Consider the following 9,138-nt stretch of genomic DNA (forward strand, 5'->3'; position numbering starts at 1 on the left):
GGGAGGTTAGATAACTTCCCCCAGACCCCACGGCCAGTGATTAGTCCAACTCAGAGTCCAGACTCCAGAGCCTGTGCTCTTAGCTCCTCAAACACACGCAGCATCAAGAGTCTGTAACGCCCACAGAAGAGGCATCTGCTCCAAGAACCACCGCTCCTTTCTGATGGACATTCCCATGATTGGCACAGTCAATGAAATTGTATGTAAAGCAAATATGCACATCCCGAATAAAAATTTCCAACTAAACTTTGCTGCAATTTAGAAAACGATGCATTCTCACAGAAAGTGTCTGGGTCCTGATGCATATTTATCACTGTCCAGTTCGCCCAGACTTGCATTTGCACGGTCCCTGACTCACCGTCATTCTCCTACCATTAAAGAACAGCCCAGAGAGAGTGGCACCTGGTGGGAGAGGCCGTGTGAGCTCGCCCTGGGTGAGGCACCAACTGGGACACTACAGTTGCTGTCGAGATCACACTGGTCTCCAGGGGCACTTGTGACCTGAAAAAAGGCCTTTTTAGAAAAAGAGCAGACAGGCATTAAACATAAATATGACCACATCTGCATAGACTTCGTGGGCTGGTTCCCATTTCCTTCTCCTTCCTAGGTAAGGAGGAAGTTGGGAGTCCAGCACACTCTGTCAAGGGTGTGTGAGGTGTTGCTGTCTATGCCTGCTCCTGTCACTGCTCCATTTATATAACATTCCTGAAGCTACAAGACCATAGAGATGGAGAACCGGTGAGTGGGTGCCCGGGGCTGGGGCCAGGGTAGGGGTGGGAGAGAAGCAGGGAGTGTCTGTGGGTGCATAGGGTGGCCCCGGGGATCCCTGTGGGACAGACTGGAGGAGGGTCATGGGAATCTACACGTGTGACCAAATTGCATGGAACTAAGTGCTTGAGTACACAAACATGCACACAGGCGCACACACACACTCCACTGTGCATGTAAAACGTGATAGCTGAGTAAGGCCAACGGTTTGTACCAAGGCTGATTTCTGCGATAGTAGTTTTGCAAGATGTTATCATTGGGGGAAATTTGGTGAAAAGTGCATGGAATCTCTCTGCACTTATTTCTTAAAACTGCACGTGAATCTACAGTTAGCTCAAAATAAAAAGTTTTTAAAAAGGGAGGAGGAGGTGGCGCTGAGTTCAGAACACAGAGATGAACGAAGTGGGTGGGGGTGAGAGCACTGCACAAGCATTGCGACATTGAGGGTGCCCCAGAGAAGGCGTCAGAGAACGGCCCTCAGATGAACCAGGGAGGGGCGGGGCTCCCAGGGTGGTCACGAATGTGCTCTGGAAATCCAGGGTTTCCTCGGCCACGTGAGCACACAGTCCAGCAGGCACGGCTGCCTCCCGGGGCAGGGAGCCCACACTTACAAGTGCCCGAGTAGAGCCAGGGGTGCTGTGCGCTGGAACTTCTGGTCCCATGGGGCTGGCGTGTTCTATTTATTTCTACTCCTTTCATTTGAGACTTGGTGTTTGTGATAATCAAAAGAAGTCGCCAGCTGGACATGTCACCGGGAATCCAGGCGGGCCCTGAGCAGAGGTGAAGCAGGGTGGGCCCTGGGCAGACTCTGGCAGCTGCGGACCTCCTTGAAGGGCCCTGCCTTTGACACTTTAATTACAGATTTAATCAGCTCATTACCAAGTACCTCTTATTAGGACCTGTTATAATAGGTGTTAATTGAAGCTGAGTCTTTGAAGATTACCGTTCTGCAGGGGTGGGGAGGGCGAGGTCCACAGCTGCCACCCTGCCCAACAGCGGCCCAGGCCCACCCGCAGGTCCTGGCACAGCCACTGCCCCCGCAGCCCCCTAGATGGGACGGGACAATGTCTCTCCACAACGGCAGCAATTGCTTTGAAATCTTTAAAGTTGTGATGAAACTGTTCTTCAAATTTTAATTTAAAAAAAAACTGCTGAATGTATATGTGCAAACAGAGTCTCCTAACTCTGGAGATGAGTCAGCAGTTAGTGAGTTTTGAGGGGGCATCGTGTTCCCCCGTGGTCTGTATGTGGCTCTTTGTCCCAGCTGCAAGTTAGCATGGGGGAAGGAACCCCAATGCCCACCCCCACCCCAGAGAGTCTGTGCAACGCGCGGGGACCAGGCCCTACATGCTTCCCAGGGACACTAGTACACCCCTGGGACTAGGGACCGTCACTCTCTATCTCTACTTCAAGAAGCGGTGACCAGGCAGTCAGCAGCGCCTGGCCCAGGGGGGTGGCACATGGCGGTCAGACGTACCCTGACGCAGATGCCCAAAGAAGTGATGCTTCAGACCACACATGTGTTTAGACAGGGCTGCGAGAATTCATTTGCATGTGTGAATGGTAGATTGCCCCGTTTAGAGCAAGTGCTGACAGGCACAAGCACACGTTCTACGTCAGGAAGCCGGCTCTGCATTCCCTGCTGGGACCTCCCCACACCTCCCCCAGCGACGCAGGCTGCCTGGCCCCACCTCCTCCAGCCTCGGTTTGTAACAAGGCCTTGCACGAGCACCCGGTCTGAGCACAGCGCTGGCGACAACACAACGATGTGTGGCATGCCCTCTGTGCACCTAGCACATCGTGCAAGGGCTCCCTCAGGCCTGGAGCCCAGCCCTTGGCTCTGCGGCCCTGTGGACGACACCCCTGATCCAGGCACAGAGCAGAGCCTTTCCCATCTGAGAGGGGACAGACCCTTGCCACGCATCCCACCTCTGGAGACACCAGGGAGCAAACTACCCTCCCTGCCACGGCCTGGTTCCCAGAGACGGCCACAGTCACACATCTGTGGCGCTAAGGGCACTAAGGGATCTCCAAGACAGACCTGGATCCGGAGGCCCCGGGTGGTGATGGGCAGGACCTGCTGTGGGCGGGGCGGTGACTCAGCCAGTGGACCTTGTAAGGGGTGGCTGTAGGGTTGGACAAGATGTACCAGGGGCCTTCAGATGTTCACACTCTTCAGCCCTTGGGAAATCTAACTGAGGAAACATGTTGGGAGCGGTCTCTGATTACGGGTGAGCACATAGCCAATAGAATCATTGCTGGGAGCCTTGTCACGGCCCTCTACCAATCACTTCCCGCCACGACTACCTGCAATGGTATATAAGCCCACTGTCCTTCCTGTTCGGGGTCTCTCGCCATGTAACTAGACTAGATGCCTCATTAAACTGCTGTTGGAAGAACTCCAGTTTGTTGCGTCGTCCTTGCAGGCGAGTGCGGCGCGACAAGTGGTGCCGAAACCCGGGAACTTCTCGCACCGGCGGAGACGACCTCTTTGGAGGTGAGTTCAGAACCACAGCAGCTGGGGCGGTTTTATTTTGGACCCCTGCCCTCTTCTGACGCCGGCACCGGGTGCTTGTGACCTACCCCATGGGGAACTCTCCTAGTTATCCCTGACCGTGTCCTGCGCCATTTTGTGCAGGACGTGGACCGGGTGGCCCCATGGTTTCTCCACTCGGGGTCTTTAACGATTCCGAGTTGGGATAAGCTAGAGCAGGACCTTCGCCGTGCCCGAGAGTCTGGTCCCCTTTGGGAGTGTGTTCTCCCTGTGTGGGCACTGGTGCGCTCCTGTTTAGAGGACGACCGTTGCAGCGGTCCGGTCCGGGAAGGTCAGCAAGTACTCAGTGATCATCAGGATAGTATGTCTGAGAGAGGCAAAGTGGGTCCGGCTCGGCCGGGGCGGCCGAGGAAAAGGCCGGAAAGGAAACGTAAGTCCGCGGGTAAACAGGAACGGCGGGGACGCCCGCCGCCTGAAAGGGACATGGAGGAGGTGGCTCTCAAAATGGCCTCCCTCCACATGTCGGCTTCTTCTTCTTCCTCTCGTCCTTCTTCTTCCTGTTCTTCTTCATCGTCTCGCTCTTCTTCCCGTTCGCGTTCTCGCGAGGCGGAGGAGGGGCTGTCTCCGCAGGAGAAGGCGGAGCTGGAGGAGGCGGCGGCTAGATATGAGGCGGAGCGTAATCGCCCGCCCCCGTACGCTACTGCCCCTCCTTTTCCCGTTGCGGGATCCGCCCCTCTAAATATGGAGGGCGGAACCTTGTTTGTGCCTCCCCGAGCTAGAAAGAAGATACAGAGGGAGTTTGCTTTCCCCGTCTTTGAGGACGCTAATCAACATCGCTTTCACGAACACCTAGATTACAAGCAACTAAAAGCTTTGGCTGAAGCTGTCAAGGCTTATGGGTGCAATGCCGCTTACACCCGTGGCCTACTGGAACGGCTAAGTGCGCATGCCATGACCCCCAGTGATTGGGCTGGTACCGCGCGGGCCTGTCTATCCATGGGGCAATATTTAGATTGGAAATCCATATATCAAGAAGCCTGTATTAATCAAGCTCGGCAGAACGCGCAGCAGGGCCAGCCTGCCTGGGATGCCGATATGCTCTTAGGACAGGGTCGTTGGCAGAATAATCAGCTTAATTTTCCCATTCAGGTCTATGGCCAGATTAATCAATTGGCTATAAGAGCCTGGCAACAGCTGCCTAATCGCGGGGAAGTTGCAGGTAATTTAACCAAGGTCATCCAAGGCCCTGCAGAACCGTTTTCTGACTTTGTGGCTCGGATGGTGGAATGCGCTGCAAGGATTTTCGGCGATGCCGACTCGGCTATGCCATTAGTGGAACAGTTGGTTTTCGAGCAGTGCACGAGAGAGTGTCGTCATGCTATTGCCCCTTGGAAGGGAAAGGGCCTCAGTGCATGGTTAAAAGCTTGCAGAGAAATTGGAGGCCCTCCCACCAATGCGGGCTTGGCGGCTGCCATCCTCGCCGCTAAGGACACTTCCGAAGTGACTTGTTTCAAATATTGGAGGGTGACCCTGATATACTGTCCCCCCCGTTCGTTCACCTTTGAGGCTCGGCAGGCTCTCGCTAAGGTCGAGGAAGCTCTTCAGCAAGCTCAGTTGGTCCGCATCCAACCGGACCGCCCCTTTTCCTTGTGCCTCTTGCCCTCTCCCGTGGCGCCCACGGCAGTACTCTGGCAGGACGGGCCTTTGCTGTGGATTCATTCACATGCTTCTCCGCGGCGTGCTATAGAACATTATCCTACGCAGGTTGCGGATTTGGCCTTATCTGGGCTTTCGTTGTCCCTTTCCCACTTCGGTATTTACCCTACAGTTATTCATTGCCCATACACCAAGTCCCAGACTCAAGTCCTTTGCTCTTCCTTAGATTCTTGGGCAGTACTCTGTTGTATCTTCCCAGGAGACATAGATAACCATTACCCTAAACATCCCCGTCTTCAGTTTGCACTTCGCAATCAGCTTATCTTTCCTCATCTGACTTCCCCTGAGCCTCTAATCGGGGCTACCATTGTTTATACTGACGGGTCATCCACAGGCACCGGTAGCTATGTAATCAATGATCAGGTGTTTACGGCCCGCTTCGCTTACTCTTCTCCCCAGCACGTTGAATGTGCTATCGTTGAATTGGTTCTCCGAACCGTGCCAGAGCCCCTTAATATAATCTCTGATTCTGCTTATGTTGTTCAGGCTGTCTGTCACTTGGAAACAGCCCATTCTCTTAACTCTCGCAGCACGGTGTTCTCCTTATTCTGTGCTATCCGTGCTGCCATCCATTCTCGCCGGTCCCCATTTTTTATAACGCACATTCGGGCCCATTCCCTTTTGCCGGGCCCCATGGCGCGCGGCAATGCCCTGGCGGATCATGCCACTCACGCTTATTGGGTTGGCTCTCCGTTGGAGGCAGCTCGCCAGTTTCATTCTCTATACCATACTCCTTCACTGACGTTACGTCTCAAATTTGGCCTCTCGCGGGCAGCCGCACGCGATATTGTGCTGCAGTGCGCGGCCTGTGCACCTTTTCGTCCAGCACCTCATGTAGGTGTCAATCCTCGTGGTCTTCGGCCACTCCACTTGTGGCAAATGGACGTCACTCATTACTCCTCCTTTGGCACTCTTTCTTATGTCCATGTTTCTGTTGATACCTGCTCTGGCATAATTCATGCCACTCCCTTGACAGGTGAAAAGGTAAGTCATGTCATCACCCACTGCTTAGAGGCTTGGGCTGCCTGGGGTAAACCTCAGGTTATCAAAACTGACAATGGCCCTGCCTATACCTCACAAGCTTTTCGTCAATTCTGCACACGCCTAGGCGTGGAGCACCGCACGGGCCTTCCCTATAACCCCCAGGCCCAGGGTATCATAGAGCGTGCCCATGGCACCTTAAAGGCCTATCTCAAAAAACAAAAGGGGGAGACGGGGACGAGCCCTTTGGGCTTACGTACCCCTAAGCCTGTGCTCTCTCTCACCTTGTTCACTTTAAATTTTCTTTTGCTGGATGATCAGGGGCACTCTGCTGCGGACCGCCACGCCAACCCCGGTTCCCCTTTATCAGAGCAGGTCTTGTGGAAGGATGTCCTGCTTAACAAATGGAAAGGCCCGGATCCGGTTGTGAGCCGGTCCAGGGGAGCTGTCTGTGTTTTCCCGCAGGACACTCCTGATCCAGTGTGGGTCCCGGCACGCTTAACGCGGCGAGTGCAGCGGTTGGCGGATGTGGAGGATGCAGATGATGGGGCGTCCGCTGCCGGGGATGCTGCTGCTCCTGACCTTTCTGCTGCTGGCCGCATCGGTGACGACGGACCGGCGCTGGGCCATCCTGTCGGTGTTCCCGAGACCGATGCCAGTGACCCATGATGCCCAGATCTTCCCCCGGCTGTTCGCTACTAATGCCTCTTTGGGCCTTGCCAATCTTACATGGAACTCCTCCTCAACATTTGAGACGTCGGTCCACGCTATTCAGCAAATCTGTCTTTCCCCTCCACACCTGTTTGCCTCTGGCCCCCTTTTATCTGGATCACTGCTACTTCCTCTGGTCCTGGTGTTCTCAATTGCTCCACGGCAAACTGCTCCTATGCCCGTTGCTGGAATGCCTCCAGCCAGTCCATGGCAATTGTTGCCCGTATGCCTCGGCATATTCCTTGGCCAGTGGAGGCTCCTAGCTTCTTGACCCTTTTCCGACAGCGAAGAGATTTTGGCGTTACTGCAGCTGTAATTTCCACATTGGCAGTGACTGCCGCACTGGCAGCCGCTACGGCTGCAGCGGTAGGCTCTGTTCAGACAGCACAGACGCTGAACAACCTATCGGCATCTGTGGCTACAGCTCTGGACACACAATCCGCCGTCAACGCGCACCTGAAGGGTGGTATCATGATACTGAACCAACGTGTGGACTTGGTCCAGGAGCAAATAGATGCCTTATGGCAGCTGGCACAGCTGGGCTGCGAATGGCGTTTCACAGGACTATGCATTACCGCGGTACCGTTTGATAATGCTTCCGCCGCGGCCAACAAGTCTCGTCAATTATCTGCTATGTTGACAGGACACTAGTCTAGTCAATTTACCGCCTTGACCCGGCAGTTGCAATTGGAGATCACCCACATTAACTCCACACGCCTGGACTTGACAGTGACCAATGGTCTCTTTCCTACATTTCAGTCAATAGTCCGAGGACTTCGGGACTGGGCTGGCCTGGGGTCCCTAGGGTTCATGGGGATCCTGGGAGCAGGTTTCGTGATCTGGGGGTTCCTGCGCGTTCGTGCACAGCGCTGCAGGGACCGAGTGGTGGTTACCCAAGCCCTAGCCGCCCTCGAGTGTGGTCAATCCCCTGGCATCTGGCTACAAATGTTACGCTCCGAAGGTCAAGACCGCCTCCCCTCTCGCACAGCGTGACATGGCCCATGCACTCTGAGGGGTTTCCCCATTGCACCAGATTGTGGCGTGTCACCCCCTTACCAGCCGTTGCACCTCCCAGAGTCTCTGCTCATTGCACGGGAGACGGTGGCCTTTGCACCTGCTTCAGGGACTCCACCCCCTGGATCCGGACCTTGAGGTTGGAGTCCCCAAAGCTTGTGTTGCAAAACAAAAGGGGGAGCTGTTGGGAGCGGTCTCTGATTACGGGTGAGCACATAGCCAATAGAATCATTGCTGGGAGCCTTGTCACGGCCCTCTACCAATCACTTCCTGCCACGACTACCTGCAATGGTATATAAGCCCACTGTCCTTCCTGTTCGGGGTCTCTCGCCATGTAACTAGACTAGATGCCTCATTAAACTGCTGTTGGAAGAACTCCAGTTTGTTGCGTCGTCCTTGCAGGCGAGTGCGGCGCGACAGAAACACTCAGAGAAGTGAGCAACAATGATAAAGGATATGTGCTGGCCGGGTGCGGTAGCTCACACTTATAATCCTAGCACTCTGGGGGGCTGCAGCGGGAGGATTGCTTGAGTTCTGGAGTTCAAGACCAGCCTGAGCAAGAACAAGACCCCACCTCTTTCAAAAAAAAAAAAAAAATAGAAAAATTAGCCGGGTGAGGTAGCGTGTACGTGTAGTCCCAGCTACTCGAGGCTGAGGCAGGAGGATTGGTTGAGCCCAGAGTTTGAGGTTGCTGTGAGCTGTGATGACGCCACGGCACTCCAGCCTGGGCAACACAGTGAGACTCTGTCTCCTCCTCCCCCCCAAAAAAGGCTTTTTGCTGAAGCATTATCCATAATCATGAAAAAATGGGGAGGACCCTAAATGCTCAGCCACAGGCAATTGTTGATCTGGCCTGTGCCACGTGGGCATGTCAGCAGCGTGGACGCCATGTCCGTGTGCTTGGCTTGAGACACGGCACTTGCAAGCACGCAGGGGACCAAGCCTGAACCCTGGATGTGCAGATAGGAACTGACTGGAGACGCGCACCAGACCCTAACCCTGGGCTTGGGGACCCCTGTGGTTTTCATTTCCTCTTGATCCTTGCCCTTCTTTTCCATAATTTCTGTAATGAGCACATCCCTGGTTTAGAAACCCTTAATCATTTTGAACATAAAAGGCCACTTTACTGGGTGTGATGGTGGTGTGTGTGGCCGCCTAGACCTGCCTGTTCAGAGGCCCAGCGCTCCCCACCGCTCACGTTCGCAGCGGGAAAGAGGAAAGTGCACGCCCGCGGGAGGCCTGGGCGGCAGGACCCGTGCTGCTGGTCAGCTGGCCAGGGCACTCACTTGTGGAAGGCCTGTAGGTGGCATGGCCACGCAGCACGGCTGTTGCGTCTGTGGCCACAGGGCAGTGGCGTGGTGAGGAGTGCAGCCCATCACACCCCCATCATACCGCCCGACGTGGCCCCCTCCCACCGAGGAGCTTTCCTGGGAGGACGCCAGGGAACGCCACAC

The 9,138-nt window shown here is 54.9% G+C and overlaps 1 protein-coding gene across 1 annotated transcript in view; it reads left to right on the forward strand.

Annotated features, from left to right (window-relative positions):
- Nucleotides 1-680, forward strand: part of SH3RF3 (SH3 domain containing ring finger 3) — a 321,276-nt gene extending 320,596 nt beyond the window's left edge. Inside the window, exon 11 of the transcript XR_006734811.1 lies at nucleotides 608-680. The gene's annotated coding sequence lies outside the window, so the exon portion shown is untranslated. The remainder of the gene's footprint in view (nucleotides 1-607) is intronic.
- The last annotated feature ends 8,458 nt before the right edge of the window (nucleotides 681-9,138 follow it).

This window comes from Lemur catta, chromosome 4 (assembly GCF_020740605.2).
Source record: "Lemur catta isolate mLemCat1 chromosome 4, mLemCat1.pri, whole genome shotgun sequence".
Lineage (NCBI taxonomy): Eukaryota > Metazoa > Chordata > Mammalia > Primates > Lemuridae > Lemur > Lemur catta.